Source organism: Petaurus breviceps, unplaced genomic scaffold, assembly GCF_028583685.1.
Source record: "Petaurus breviceps papuanus isolate PSGF00001 unplaced genomic scaffold, PetGlider_PUasm1.0 90849, whole genome shotgun sequence".
In the NCBI taxonomy this organism is placed as follows: Eukaryota; Metazoa; Chordata; class Mammalia; order Diprotodontia; family Petauridae; genus Petaurus; species Petaurus breviceps.
Window position 1 is genome coordinate 9,565,085 of NW_027187361.1, and position 16,970 is coordinate 9,582,054.

At 37.0% G+C, this 16,970-nt stretch overlaps 1 pseudogene; it reads right to left on the bottom strand.

The window, feature by feature from the left end:
- Nucleotides 1–6,440: 6,440 nt before the first annotated feature.
- LOC138149833 (oxygen-dependent coproporphyrinogen-III oxidase, mitochondrial pseudogene) lies at nucleotides 6,441–8,394 on the bottom strand (annotated as a pseudogene).
- Between the last annotated feature and the right edge of the window lie 8,576 nt (nucleotides 8,395–16,970).

A 16,970-nucleotide genomic window follows, 5' to 3' on the forward strand; every position in this document is an offset into this window, starting at 1 on the left:
AGACTTAAAGACACTTGAACTGAAACAAGGTGCTAAGTACTTCTTTGCTTGCCATTGAACACCCAAATGTGGCAACAATTCTATTCCTTCTTTGATGTTCCTCTCCACACAACAAAACTCTTTTCCCTTAACTTTATCTTTCTTCACATGTTTAAGCTACGTCTGTTTCAGGTCTCCTGGAATTATTTTATAGAGTCTAACTATACTCAAACATAATTCTCTTTTCAATCTTTGTTTCCATCTTTTATTTATAGTATAGTAAGCTAGTTGTGTTTTAACATGCCTTTTCAGAGACCTCATATTTTTGGCTCCTCTTCTCATTTATGTCTTTAGATTTTCTTCTTGAAATTTCCCCTTCCCTCCTTAACTGACTTTATCTATAAAACTTAGTGACATGGATCCCAACTATCATGTATTTGAATCATTTGAAATTTTTTCCCCTCAAATCAAATCACATTTTAGTTTATACTTTGACTAGCTCTCTTCTATCACAAAATCTAGGAGGGATTGAGAATTTCCTTTCCAGGGTCACATCATTTCCAACACCAGCAGACAATTCTTCCTGGTTACAGAGAATTAGATACAATGTAGAATTATACTTTGATGAATTCTCCACATTTTCAAGGTTGAAATTATCTTTAATGCAGTTCAAGCAGTAATTAGTTTTCTTTGTCCCATTGTGTTCTCATTTATGTCTCATTTGTAAGTGAATTAACCAATTATTTGTTAAATGTTTACTATGTATCAAGGATCATCTTGAGCAGTAGAAATACAAATAGAAAAACAAGGCAGTCTCTGCTCCCACAGAATTCACATTGTAATAGGAAGGAGGGAACAATATCTTGGGTTTTAGCTGCCAGGGTGGGTGAAATAGTCTTAGTGATTTTAGGACTTAGCTGAATGATAGAAGATAAGTCTGTGAGCTGATGATGCCTTTGTCTACTAGTAAAGTACCTCAGTATTTTATGGTTGAAGAGGAAGGTGAAATGTTTCTTGTATTTAGAGTGAATCTTACCAGTTGCAAAGTTAGGTTTCCTCTCTCCTAGTCATTTACAAAAATGTGGCAGGGAATGATCAATCTCCACTGCAGCATTGCTTAGTCAAGACAGAGGCGGAGGTAAGCAGAAGATTTCACGGTTGCTGGGGTTATTGGGATGGAGGCTCCAATGGTCATAGAAATGCTATCCTTACCTGGTATATAGCCATCACCATAGCCATTCTCCACCACCAGCTAAGATGAAAGTCTGCTTCCACTGTTAGGACAACTTGAGTTAATGTCTTAAAGTACCTATGAGATTGCAAACTCCTGAGGTCAAGAGACATTGTTATTCTTCATTGCATCCCCAGTACCTAACACAGTTAGTTGCTTTTCTGTTATATTTAAAATATTGATTTTAATGAGGCTAGACTCATCAAAGGGGGTAGGAAGAACATCTTTCCAACATGTATAGATATTTTCTTCCTTGTTTCCTTTGAATTGAAATTTGAAATTTTGAAATTGAAAATTAAGTTTTGGAGAGCCAGTCTCTAAATTTATAATTGTGCTCTGTGATGACAAAATGTGTCTTCTGATCAGTTATGAAACTGAAAGAACTGATGATTCAAAGATTCCTGAGACAGAATTGATTAAATGGGCAAAAGGAATAACCATATCCTTGAAAGTATGATGCTTTAATTGAAGTAAAATCACTTTAAGCCAGTCCCAAGGCTCATGAGAGTGAGTGGTCCCAAGCCCTATCTTCCAAATAGTCATGGCACTTGTGAGTATGTAGTAGTCTTTTATTTGTGTTACTTTTTTTGATCATAGGAAATTGGTATTCCAAGTTGGAAGTGTATATGAAATCTTGTGAGTTACAAGGAGGTAGAGATCTCATGAGAGATGTAATTGATTTCATTGACCATTGGGACAAGGGTGGCTAATGACAATGGAAGTGCCATTAGGAAGAGCAGAGAGATAATTATGTGAGGGAAGATGATTTCATGGAGCAATAGCCCTTAAGAAAAGCCAGTTATACTCAAAAGAGGCATGGACACTCAGAGCCCAGCTGAGTTTCCTCACAAGCAGAGCATTATGCCAAAACGAGCACTTATTAAGGACCATGCAAAGAAATAAAAGTCCTTGGAATGCTACATGTGCCTAATTACCTTTGTATTTTCAGTTTAATCCCACTCTCCACTAGGACTTTGTGTGCACAAGGGGAGAGTGATTCCTGGTTTAGAGGGAAACTTTTGCTATCTTTCTGACAAATTCATTATCTAAAAGCTCACAGAAATAAATGATTGACTTTATAGAGAACATACCAGTTAAAGTTGAGGAGCAGCAGGCTTCTCATCTTTATACTTAGAAACTTAGAGAGAGACAGAGACAGAGAGAGAGAGAGAGAGAGAGAGAGAGAGAGAGAGAGAGAGAGAGAGAGAGAGAGAGAGAGAGAGAGAGAGAGAGAGAGAGAGAGAGAGAGAGAGAGAGAGAGAGAGAGAGAGAGAGAGAGAGAGAGAGAGAGACAGAGAGAGAGAGAGAGAGAGAGACAGAGAGACAGAGAGAGAGAGAGAGAGAGAGAGAGACAGAGAGAGAGAGACAGAGAGAGAGAGAGACAGAGACAGAGACAGAGACAGAGAGACAGAGAGAGAGAGAGACAGAGACAGAGACAGAGAGACAGAGACAGAGAGACAGAGAGAGAGAAGAAGAAGAAGTAGTAGTAATAGTAGTAGTAGTAGTAGTAGTAGTAGGACATCCTTTGAAGACCCCAGCCTGTGAGTTTTAATGCACAGTCAAAATATCAAACTAAGAGGTGTTATCATTGAATTATTTATTGAAAGGAAAAGGAGTTAAGAGAAATGAGGGAAAGCAAGAAAAGAAAACAAAGGAAAGAGAATGGAAAAACAATTATAATGTTTGAGTTTGTAAACTGTGGGCCATGACTTATTCTATTTTTCTCAATTTGTTGGTTCAAATTGGAGCTAATTGACAATTTATTGGTCCTCCAGAGAGCTACAATATATATCTAAATTGTACTACAGTGGCTTAGCTTAGCTTGCATTTTTTATTACTTGGATAGGGTCACAAACAACAGCAACCTGTCCTCTAGCACTAGCATCATCTACTTGGAAGCTAAATCTTACCTTTATCCCCTTTTAGTCTGATGTGAAACTTCTGTTCTGTTTCTCTGTGGGAATCTTAATAGCCTAAGTAATTTAGTAGCTTAAGCCATCAATCCCAGACATTTGAAGTCACAGAGTCAGATTCTCCGTGTTCTATTGCAATTCAAAGTTAGAATTGAGACATGATTAAAGTGGAATTTAAATTCAGTTTTATGTTTTTTTCTTGTTTTTACTATAAAATAGGATTGCCTGCTTTTTGTGCTGAAACTCTGAAACCTGGTATTGATTTACATTTGAGGTTTATTTAGATCTTAGAGACATAGTATTCTCAAGCATTGAATAAATGTTAATTTAGTTACTCAGTGTGAATAATATGTTTGTTTAAATTATTCCTTATTTATTAGCATTTAGAATGCCATAGAAAAAGAAAATGGGTGGGGGACCATACCCATTTCCTTAAGAGACTGTTCTAGTCAATGAGAGAAAGTTTTCTTTCTGGAGATGAGACTATTGACATCGAAATTCATGCATTTATTCAATAATTCAATACATTTAAATATATACATATGTACAAATATGTAATTTTAAATTTAGAAGCATTTACTTAAAATAATTATTTCATAATTACTTAACATATATAAGTCATTAATACTGGCTTTTTGCAGAATACCAAAGTAAATAAGCCATTCACAGGTACTTTCCTTAAAAAGTTTAAAAGAGAAAAACATCCATGGTAAAAATACCTATATTATAAGGCAACAGAAATGGTATGAATGATATTGTATGGTAGTTCAGAGGAGGGAGAGGTCACTTTTCGTTGAGCAGATTAGGGAGAGCTTAAAGGATACTATAGCATCTTAGTTGATCTTGAAATATAGGAATGATTCAAACAGTGAGAAACAGAAGCAGTGGGAGTGATAGGGAGGTCTTTACTGCACACAGAACAACCAACATAAAGAAACTTTAAAAATTAATTAATTAATTAATTAACTTTTGGTTTTCAATATTCACTTTTGTAATATTTTGAGTTCTAAGTTTTCCCCCCTCACTTCCGATCCCCCTTCCCTACATGGCATACAAACTGATATAGGTGATATATGTACAATCATATTAAACATATTTCTACATTAGTAATGTTGTGAAAGATGTATCAGGACAAAAGTGAAAAACTATGAGAAACAAAATTTAAAAAAAGGAGATAGAGAAAATAGTATGCTTTGATCTGCATCCGGACTGTAGCTCTTTCTCTGGATATGGATAGCTTTTCCCATCAAGAGTAAGGAGGAATTGTCTTAGATCATTGCATTGCTGAGAACAAAGTCTAACAAATTCAGTCTTTGCACATGTCACTGTTACTGTGTACATTGTTCTGGTTCTGCTCACTTCATTAAGCATCAGATCAGGCAAGTCTTTCTAAATTTTTCTGATATACACTTGCTCACCATTTCTTATGGGACAATAGTATTCTGTAACATTCATATATCACAACTTGCTCAACCATTTCCTAATTTCTAGGTATCCACTCAATTTCAAGTCCTTGATCACCACAAAAAGAGTTCCTATAAATATTTTTTAACATATGGGATCTTAACCCTTTTTTATGATTTCTTTTGTATATCGACTTAGTAGTGGTCAGTAAGAAATGCTATGCACAGTTTTATATAGTCCTTTCAGTATATTTCCAAATTGCTCTCCAGAATAGTTGGATCAGTTCAAAACTCTACCAACAAGGAACTCATGTTCCAATTTTCCCACATCTTCTCCAACATTTACCATTTTCCTCTTCTATCATGTCAGCCAACCTGATAAGTGTGATGTGGTATTATTGCTGATGATGAGATACTTGCATCAGTGGGTGATTTGCTGCTGTCTGGTAGAAAACCTCTATTTTCTTGGTATAAATTAAGCCTTTATTAGCACAAGCAGCAGAGAATGGATCCATACTCTGTTTCATCTCATTCTCAGAAGCTATATTCAGTGCACCATCATCTATGAATGAAAAGTCAAGTACCAACTCTCCCTCCACTTTAATCTTGGCTTGTAGCCTTTTCAAGTTCAATAATTTGCCATCAGTTGAACTTGATGCCATTTTCATCTTTGTTAAAGGCACCTGATAATATTACTGAAAACTTCATGCTAAAAACATGGAAGTAAGCACACAGTCCTGCTTCTCTCCACTGACCACTCCAAAACTGATGCAAGTATCTCATCATGAAACTTGAGTACAACACTGATGAACATCTCCAGGCAATCAAATTTTGCCATGATCTTCCATAGACCCTCATGATTTCCTATATTAAAAGCATTGGTTAGATCAACAAAAGTTGTGTGCATACTTCTTTTCTGTTCCTGGCATTTCTTCTGGAGTTGTCAGGCAGCAAACACCCAGTTGACCATTCCTCAGTCCTTTCTGAAGGCATCCTGGCTTTCAGTTAGATGACCATCTTCAAGATAAAAGATCAGTCAATTAAGGACTCAGGAAATAATCTTGCCAGCTATGCCTAAGGGAAAGTGACCCCTCTGTGGCTGTCATATCACAATCTATTTCCCTTTCTTTTATGTAGTGGACAATAGAGGTATCCTTGATCTCTTGTAGGATGACTTCCTCTTGCCATATATCCCAGAAGATTTCCATAAACTTTTGTATGAGCAGTGGACCCACTGCCTTCTCATTTGCTTAGCTGAAATAGAATCAGAACTTGGCACTTTGCCATATGATGAAAGCCTAATGGCATTCAAAACCTCCTCTTCACTTGGAAGTTTGTCTTTAACCGGAGGCATATAGTCAATGGTTTCAGCATGAGTTGATGATGGTCTGTTGAAACACTTTGGAAATATTCAGCCCATCTCTCCAGGACCATGTGCTTGTTACTGATCAGTGTGAATCCATCAGAGCTGAGCAGTTGAGATGAATCAAAAGTCTTCATCACATAAATAGCCTTCAGGGCATCATAAAATACTTTGTGTTTTTAGTATACATGTAAAACTGAAATTCATCTGCTTTCTTGCTGAGCAAAGAATCCTTCATTTCTCTAAGCTTTGCTTGGATTTTACTTTTTATGGATTTAAATGTTTGCCTTTTTAGAGATGAACAAACTATCCTTCTGGTAGATCTTGTAAAGTTCTTGTTTTTAATTTAATACTTTAATAATGAATTCTATATACTGATATACTTTATATGCTACACCATCTACCTGCAAAAGAGGTTACTTGTAACTATTGATAGTGAGATTTGGGAAGGATGATAAAATCAGAAGTGATGAGCTTCCAGTGAGAGCACTAGCTCACTGATTGTGCCATAACAATGGTCTGGAAGAGGCACTGAGAAATACAGAATATGCTTCTCTTCTTTTTGTTTTAAGTTGTAGAGCTTTTATTTGTGGTATGATCAGAGTTCAGTTATTCTGTTTTCAAGGCCAGATACCTTATGAGATTTTAAAAATTACTATTAAAAATCACATAGCTATAGTGATACAATCAAAAAACAATTATGCATGAAAGTTTTTCTCATCTAAACAATATATTATTTTTTATCTCTAAGTCCTTATTTACATTTAATATAAGAAAGGGAAACTTAAAGAATGACAAAGGCCTGTTTCCAGATAAAATACAGAACTTAAAAAAAATACATCAAAATAACTTTCCAAGAATTTTCTCCAACAAAAAATAATTTATTCCAGTCCTGAGAGTTGCTGAATTTGCCACTTGTGAACATCATATATCATTCTGAAACCAGTTTTACATTTTGCAATAGAAAATATCACTAAAATAATCAGTTCTCATAGCAGTTTGCTCATTAGCTTTTTAAAGACAAAACCAAATCATCACCTGGACAATGTACCACTGGCAAAGGTCACCATTGGGAGAGTGATGATAAATAGGGGGGAAGACACCCCCAGATCTTCAGGTTGCAGGTCATAGAACCTACAGATTATTAGCCCCTGACTGATTTAAGACACATACTCCATTCAACTGCCACATGCCGATAGCTGCAGGGCGCAGAGGGACATAGTTTACACACTTCCATTTTCCCTTGACCATAAGACATCTGCTCTCTGCCCATCAGTGTACCCAGTCTTTGGGATGGTGCAGGACTTCTAGGATCTCAGCTTCTTTGGAATTCTTGGGAGGTGCATGCATGTATTCCCATCTAGCAGTCAGAGGCAAAGACATAAGGATGCTTTCAATCCTAGATCCTGGAGTGAAGAGTCCTCATTTCGTGCCTCTGTCATATAGTAGGTTAAATTCCACATACCTCCCTCTCCGAAGTTGCTGCCATTGTTTCTCCTGAGGTGTGAATGGATCATTACAGTGTTTTTTCACCAGGGGAATGTAAGAAGGTACAACAGCACGGACACAGCTTTGGACAAAATGACGAGGAGTCAAGATCGTCAAAGAATATACCCCCAGTTACCCTTCTCTCTCCCCTATGCTTTATAACAAAGTAGTCATCACACCATTTTTTTAACTTGAGGTAGAGGCTCGGGTCGTTCTGGTCACAAGCATCGTTTTATGGAAGTGTACAGCATCCTCTTGGTTCCAATAAGTCGGAGTGAGATCACATCCACCACCAAACCACCATTGCTTGTTGCAATCGGCTTCTTCTATTTCGAAGTATCTATAGTTGAAATGAAAAGTGGGTGCGTGAGGATTCTTGGGGTGGATGACAGAGCTCACTCCCATGGCACAAAAGGCCAACTGACCATTTTTGGTCTTGAGGATCTTCCCTCTGTTTCCTCAGAAATCCTCAGAAAGATTCCCGTGAACTACAGAAACTCAGACTCCGGCTTTTTCAAAGACATGACCGTCCTGCAGCACACAGCTGATACCACCTCCTCCTTCCTTCCTCTCCCAGCGATCCACCGAAAAGCTGGCGCCCTGGTCCAACTGCGCCAGAGCCTGGCACACCTGGGCCTGTGTCTCCATGATCAGCAGCTCCACCCAGGTCTTCATGTCCCCCGGCCGGGCCCGCAGCTCGGACAGGGCGGTCACGGGCTGGGCCATGAAGGAGCCGCAGCGAAGGGCCAGCTCGTCCGCCCTCTCCAGCCCTCCGGCCGCGCCCTCGGTCCTGGGGACCATCTCGGACCGTGCCTGGTGCTGGACAGAGGCTGCGGCCACCCCGGCCAGCCGGGCCGCCAGCCCCGCCACCAGCCAAGCGCCCGCGGCTCCTCCGAGGCTGGGGCTGTGGGCCAGCCCCCAGGTCGGCCTGGAGCCGGCCCCGCCGGCCGCAGCCCCGCGCCCCAGCGCCACGATCCCGAAGCGGCTTCCGCTCAGCCTTCCTAGGGCTGAGGCCATGCTCGGCCGCACCTCGGCTCCGCCTCCGTCCCAAGGCGAAGTGCGAGCCTGGAGAGCCGGCCTGGGGTACAGGAAAGAGCTATGCTTATCTCCTTTATTAATAAATTCAATACTTCCTTCATCTGCATAACTTCCTTCAGTGGATCACTTACAGCCTACTGAGTAAAAGTTTACCTCCTTTCATATTCAAGTCTTCCTAAATTGGAATTGCTCTACCCTTTCAATAATACCTCATTCTGGAATAACCATAACTAGAGATCATTGAAGTTTTGCACCAAGTCATAAAGATTTAGAGGGAATTGGCAACATTTATACTCCTTTGGCCACATAGGAGCCTAGAAACTAATTAGTAAAACAGGATAAAACTTGTAATTAACAAATGCTGTTCTTGCTCTCACCCTTAATCCACAACCTAGTTATTTCATGGCTTGACCCTTCCCTCCTCTCTCCCCTCACCCCACCCTTAACTAGTGTCAGAATCTTTGTCTCCTTGCCATGGGTTGGACAGGTATCTCAAGTCAATAACTCCAAAATGAATTTATTTCAAGAAAATTATTCAAAAGCCCATTTTATGCTGGATTTCTACAAAAAGGGGAACATTCCTATTTACACACGGAGAATTTTATTTATCTAAAATTAGATCTACTTGTTGGATAAGAAAAATTCTTCTTGCCTTAGGTATTAGTTTGTCCATTTATACCACTTTAAAATGAATTCACTGATACTTTGCTAGTCACATACATACAGCACACTTTTGAAATGGTCCTAGAAACAGGAACTTTTAGGAGACAAATGGGACCAGACTTTTTTGAGAGACTTGAACCACATAGGGTATACAGAGACATGGACTAATTCTCTGTAGAAATCTGTGCTCCTCTGTGTAACTGTTTGGCTACAAATATGGAAGCAATTAACGGTAGTGACCAATGTAGAAGTTTCCAGGTAAACGGAGGAATTATTTAATGAAGTCTCATAGAGAAAACAAAATGAATAAAGTACAATGCTACAATCATGACCAAATTTTCTTAAAAATAAATGTTTGGGTGAGGGAGAGCAAAGATTGGGGTTTTTGATGGAGCTTGAAGAATAAATTATACTTATAATTGTTGCATCATTATTCAGTCATGTCTGGCTCTTCACAACCCAATTTGGGTTTTTTTTTGTGTGTGTGTGGCAAAGATACTAGAGTATTTTGCAATTTCCTTCTCCAGCTAATCTTACAGAGGAGGAAACTGAGGCAAACAGGGAAAAATAATTAGACTAGGGTCAAACAGCTGGTACGTATGGGAGGCCAGATTTGAACTTGGAGAGAGAGGAGTCTTTCTGTGTCAAGGCCTGGCACTTTATCCACTGCAACACCTAACTGCCCTTTATTTGTAAAGATGGAGGTAAATATTAGCAAAAGCAAAGTGTCCAGAAAACCATAAATAGTGAGTCGATCACTTTGGTTATAAGAGAGGATTCATAATGGATGGGTAAAAAATGGAGGCAAAATTATTTGAGTTCATTATAGGCAAATCTTGTTTTCCTATACATATATAGGCAATGCATTATACATATATAACATTTGAATACATTACAAATAACATATTAGAAATGGACAGTTTTAATTATTTTTGGCTTTGAAATAAGCTTACAGTAGATTGTTATTCTCTTTGTTGTTGCCTCTTTAATGACACAGTCCATACAAAGCTTTGGACATCCTTATCCCAACTCCTACTCATACTGACATTGTAGATACAGAGCACACATACTACCTGAGGAACTAGGGGTTGTACTTTTTTAATGTCCACCACATCTCACATACTGCAATGATTATTAGCTTATATTTATTTAGCTTTTAGAAATGAATATTTACTACAGTGGGACAGTTACGTGACACAGTGGATAGATTGTTGGCCCTAGTCGGGAAAACTCATCTTCCTGTGTTCAAATCTGTTCTTAGACACTTACTCGATGTGTCATCTTGGGCAAGGTGCTTAATCCTGTTTACTTCAGTTTCCTCATCTGTAAAATGATCTGGAGAAGGAAATGGCAAAGCACTGCAATATCTTTGCCAAGAAAACACCAAACAGAGTCACAAAGAGTCAGACACTACTAAAACAACTGAACTTTAACAACAATAACAAATTTACTATGGTTGCATAGTAATTCCTTTGTTACTATGTTATTAGTAATTCCAACAATTATATCTAGACAAAAATCTACTCAAGAGTCATGCAACATCCAAAGTTGGGCTCAAGCTTATGTAATGTGTATCAAAGGAATAACTCATAACTCATGAAAATACTTTTCCTTCATTGCTCAACATATCCCTCCATTAAGAACAGTGTAGTTTATTTTCTGGGCACTTTATAGAGTCTTGAATCTATCTTACTTCATCTCATTCAGTTTGTCCTTGGATACTAATGTACATATTATTTATAACTGTTCTAGGGATGTTACTCGGCAGAATTCACAATCTTCAGATACTTAGAAGGTGACATGATCCTCCTGAGACCAAGGAAGGAGGTAAGAAGACCTCCTAGACAGACCCCAAAGCATTCTGTTCCCTTCCCCTTTCCCAAGTTATTCCTCTAAAAGGAGAATGCTCTCTCACACTCTCTCCTCTCCAACACCAGCTCAATAGTTTCAAATTAATCCCAGAAGGCTTTACAAAGTCCCTTAGGTAATCTGAACATACTGTTGCATGCAGGAAGATATTTCAGAACTTTTCCTCATTTAATGAAGTGAGATGTGTTCTCACAGAATAAATTTATCAGTTTGTCATCTTATCTCTTACTTCAAGCAAAACGATATACTCAAATCCCTAAACCCTCATTAGGAATGTTTTTCACAGTTGTTACCTATAACTAAACAAATTATTTTTATAAGGTAGCCTGTATTCACTATATTATTTTAATGTAGTTTGGTAAAAAGTTGGAATCCCATGGATTCAAAACAGATTTTCACTGTCCACTCACATATGGATCAACCAAACACCTTTCTCTATCAGCAGAAAATGTGTTCTTTAAGAAAACCAATTGGGTTCGGAAGAGCTCAGTCATAGCTAAATCGAAATCTTTCCTGATGACCATGACCAAAATTAGACATGGAGAATTAGCAGGATGTGCTTCTGGACACTCCAGTTGCTAACAGTTTGCAAGAAAAATGCCTGTGGCATTGTACAAGGTAATTTCTATGGGAAAATACCTTTTATGAAAGAATGTATTAATAATAGTTCTTATGAATTCTTTTCTTTTCATACATACACTTAAACGCAATGTTTCTCATGGAAAAATGTGTCAATTTTTTTTAAAAGGAGACATAATGTCAGCGTGGTGCATAGGTGCTATCATCTATATAAATTAAGCATATTCTATACATTTATTAATATTAGCACTGTTGGATAAACCATTAGGTTGACTTTGCTCTTTGACTATTTCCTCTATATGTAACTGTCTTCCAGTTACTGATTATAATACATTATTTTCATTGCTTTATTGTGCTACTGTTCCATTTCCTCTCACAGACTTTGGGCCAAATAAAGAACTCCATATCTGATTACTACACAAAGAGTTGATCTGTTTGTTTTACTGTTTCCTAGCAGGCCAAACAGCAATTCTACATTAACTTGAAGTTCAACATGCCCCTATTGCATTTCTCTTTTCTGAGTTCCATGCAGCCGCTCTATTTCAGTTGTCCTTAAATAAATGACTGAGATATTTTTAATAATCTATCCTCCACATATGACAGGTCTGAGCTTGAGAAAATTTAACACCAATGTTGACAGATTAACTGTTTCAAACATGTGATTTTAGTGGTACTACTTGAAAATTTATGTGAAGAATTTGGTTATGGCTAATACTGAGGAAACTGAAAGGAGAATAGCCTCTTATATATTCAAGTGACTTTGTAAAAAGAAAATTACCTGGAGAAGTCACTGGAAATAAAAGAAAAAAATGAAGCAACCTTATATACTTTTTCCTGATCCAATGAAGAGGTTATTGGATTATAAATCAAGACATTTTGGTTCTAGTGATGCAACTTAATATAATTTGACATTGTACTAATTACTTGAAAGACTTAAAAACTAATGTATGTGTGTATACACATATATATATATATGTTTGTATGCATGCATATTGAATTTAAGAATGGATATTAGATAAATGATTATATTCAATATTCATGAAAAAACAATGTGTTTAGGCAGGTCTGGATAATTAATTTCAAATATTTGAAGGTTTGATAAGTGGAAGAGGGACTTGATATATGTTGTTGGACCTAAGTAAGCAGAACAAGGTTACAAGTGACAACTTCATAACTATTCATGTTGGGAGGCAGTGAGTTCACCATCTCTGGCTATATAGATAAATGATTATGTTCCTAGGATTGTTGAGTGAGTTGAAGTAAAACGTATTTAAGGTTGCTTCTACTTCTGAGGTTTTTTTTAAAAAATGTAAGTTCTTTGAGTTACTTTCCATATTTATAAAATAAATGTAATGAAAATTCTGGACAAGTTTTTGAAATTTTGTTGGAATTTAAATGACACTGATTTGTAAAAGTGTTTTTGAAAGCACTTTAAGCACTTAGTAGAAAGTACTCTTGTTGAAAGGGGGACAGGCAAGAAATAGAAATGCATAAATATAAGTGGAAAATTTTATTGGGAAATAAAATAGAGAAAAATTAACTATTTGAAAAACTATCCCTATTGAAAAAACACAAACAGAGGTAAGGTACAAATTTTATACCAAACTTCCTGTAAGCTTCATGGTGAGAAATAACATTCCTGAGAAAAATAACCAAATGTATCCAAATCTTAAATATGCAAAATTATATTCTTATACCATTTGGGGATTTCATTTCTGTTATAATATAAACACTATATTAAAATAACAGTGGAGATACATAAAAATTTTTCTAAATATTTTGAGTACAAAAATTAAAATATCAATTGTGAGAAACTATTTTGTTTGTCTACAACATCACTTCATTTATTAGATTGTCAGCAAATCTATGCATACATCATGGCATAAATCATTTAAAAAGTTACCATCTGCTAAAATGAAAAAAAAATCATTTATAACCCTGCTTATTTCACATAGAAAACATAAATATAAATAGCTTGTTTTAATTGGAAGTTAATAAATAATTTGTTAATTAGAATATAAGATTTCATTTTAACACATTGAAATTATCTTTCTCAGTGCAACTGTTGGACAATAATAGAAAATAAAGTATCTATTTTTAAAAGAACAGAAATTTGAAATTTTGGTTATGCATTTAACAGAAAAATTATAAAACCTTATGCTAGTAAAGATTACTTGGAAATTGGGAGAAATCAAACAGAAAATAATGACTCCTTGAGACAAGTCAGTAAGTCAATAAACATTTATTAAGTATCTATAATGTGCCAAGCACTGTGAAGCATTCTGGGGATAAAAAAGTAAAACAAAAAGAAATGCTTTCTCTCAAGGAGCTCATAATCTACTGGGAGAGGCAACATGAAAGCAACTATATAAGAAGAAACTATGCACAAGATATATTGGAAATCAACCCCAGGAAAGCACTAGAATAAAACAAGATGAAGAAACACTTCCTATAGAAGTAGGATTTTATCTGGTATTTGTCCTTCATTGTCTTTAAAAAAAAAAAACCCTCATTTACTTATTTTTACTTTTCAACTTTCATTTCCACAAGATTTTGAGTTAAAAATTTTCTCCCTGTCCTTCCTCTACTCCCACCCCAAGATAGCGAACATACTAAATACCCCTTCCCCCAATCTGCTCTCTCTTATATTCTCGCCCATCTCTACTCTAACTTTCTAGTAGGGCAAGATGGATATACAGTGCTTGTATATCTTATTTCCCAGTGGTATGTAAAAAACATTTTTTTAAACATTTGTTTTTAAAACTTTGATTTTCTGAATTTTTCTTTTCTTCCCTCCTCACCCACTCCCACTGGGAAGATAAACAATTTAATATAGGTTGTACATGTAGAGCTGTGCAATATATTTTCATAGTCGTTATACTGCGAGAGATTAACTATATTTCCCTCCATACTATCCTGATCCCCACTTATTCTGTTTTCTATTTTGACCCAGTCCTTTTTCAAAAGTATGTGCTTCTAACTACCCTCTCCCCCAATCTGGCCTCCCTTCTATCATCCCCCACTCTTATTCCCTTCCACCCTACTTTCCTGAAGGGTAAGATGCACAAATGAGTGTGTATATAATTCTTTCTTAAGCCAAATTCAATGAGAGTAAGGTTGAGCCATTCCCGTTCACATTCCTGCTCTTCTCCTCCATTGTAACAGCTTTCTCTTGCCTCTTTTATATGAGATAATTTACCCTATTCTATCTCTCCCTTTCTCCTCTCATTATATTCCTCTCTCACCTCTTAATTTTAGTTCTGAGATATCAACCCTTCATATTCAAGAGATCCTATACCCTCTGTCTATTTATACATGCACAAACATATGTATACATTCACATATGTATTTATACACATATATTCCTTCTATACATTATATATATATATACATATATATTCCCTTTGATTATCCTCATACTGAGAAAAGTCCGATGAGTTAACAATAATCATTTTTTTCCATGGAGGAATGTAAATAGCTCAACTTTAATAAGTTATTTATGATTTCTTTTTCCTGTTTACCTTCTCCTGCTTCTCTTGCTTCTTGTATTTATAAGTGAAATGTTTTTTTTTTTTTCAGCTCTGGTTTTTTCTTCAAGAATACTTGAAAGTTCTCTATTTAATTAAATTACCATATATTCCCATGAAGCATTATGCTCACTTTTGCTGGGTAGGTGATTCTTGATTTTAATCCTAGTTCCTTTGACCTCCAGAATATTCCAATATCCTTGATCCCTTAATGTAGAGGCTGCTAGATTTTGTGTTGTCCTGATTGTGTTTCTACAATACTTAAATTGTTTCTACACAACAGCCTGAAATATTTTCTCCTTGACTTGGGAACTTTGGAATTTGGCTATGATATTCCTACTAGTTTTCCTTTTGAGATCTTTTTCAAGAGGTGATCAGTAAATTCTTTCAATTTCTATTTTATCCTTTCATTCTGGAATATCAGGGCAATTTTCCTTGAGAATTTCTTGAAGGATGATTTCTAGGCTCCTTTTTTGAGCATGGCTTTCAGGTAGTCCAACAATTTTTAAACTATCTCTCCTGGCTCTATTTCCTAGGTCAGTGGTTTTTCCAATGAGATATTTCACATTGCCTTCTATTTTTTCATTTGTTTGGATCTATTTTACAGTATTGTGATTTCTCAAAAACTCATTAGCTTCCATTTGCTCCAATCTAAGTTTGAAGGAATTATTCTCTTCAGTGAATTTTTGAAATTCCTTTTACATCTGGAAAATTCAGCTGTTTAAGGCATTCTTCTCCTCACAGGCTTTTTGGGCCTCTTTTGCCATTTGAGTTAGTCTAAATTGGGTTTGTTTTTTTTTTTGCTTTTGTGGAGGGCAATTTGGGTTAAGTGACTTGCCCAAGGTCACACGGATAATTTTTGTGTTGTCTGAGGCTGGATCTGAACCCAGGTCCTCCTGACTTCAGGGACAGTGCTGAGTTAGTCTATTTTTAAGGTGTCATTTTCTTCAGTGCATTTTTGGGTCTCTTTTAGTAGGCTGCTGACTCACTTTTCATGATTTTTTTGAGTCATTCTCATTTTCCTTTCCAACTTTTCCTCCACTTCTCTTACTTGATTTTGAAAATCATTCTTGAGGTCTTCCATGTCCTGTAACCAGTTCATAATTTCTTGGAAGCTTTTGATGCAGGAGTTATGACTTTGTTGACTTCTTATGGTTCCATGTTTTGATCCTTTTTGTCTGCAAAAAAGTATTCTGTGGTCTGATTTGCTTCCTCTTCTTGATCATCTTGCCAGCAAATTACCCAACTTTTGAGCTCTTTACCATGGCAGAACTCTACTTCCAGAGTGGAGAGAGCTGCATCCCAAAATGCTAGGTTTTTTAACAGTTGCTGGATCTATGAGGATGGTGCTCTCTCTAAAGCCACCACAAACTCTGGGACACTGGCCACACACGCCAGGACCACCACCGAAAACTGTAACCCAGATCCAAGCAGGTAAAATCAAGAGTGCTTCCCTCTGAATGGTTGCTTGTTCCCCCTACAATCTGAAAGCCAGGAGCTCCAGAGGCAGCCAGGTGGCAGCAGCTGCAGCCACTGTGCTACCTATTGCCCTGGGGACAGGGGCTGGTCTGCACTCTTCTGTCACCCAGTTCCAACTGAGTTCCCTGCTGATATTTTACTTTCTCTTTGGCATTTAAGGGTTGAGATGTCTGGAAACCACGACAACTGCAGGTGATTCACTGTGCTGAAGTCCACTCCAGCCATACTATGCAGCTGATCAAGGCCACCCTGGGTCTGGGCCTGTGCATTTCATGACTGGGCTCAGCTCCCATTTTGGTGAGATATACTCTTCCTGTCAACCTTCCAGGCTGCCTTCAGGGGGAGATTTTTTTCTCTCTGTCAGTCTGTGGTTTCTGAAGAAAGAAAGAAGGAAAGAAAGAAAGAAAGAAAGAAAGAAAGAAAGAAAGAAAGAAAGAA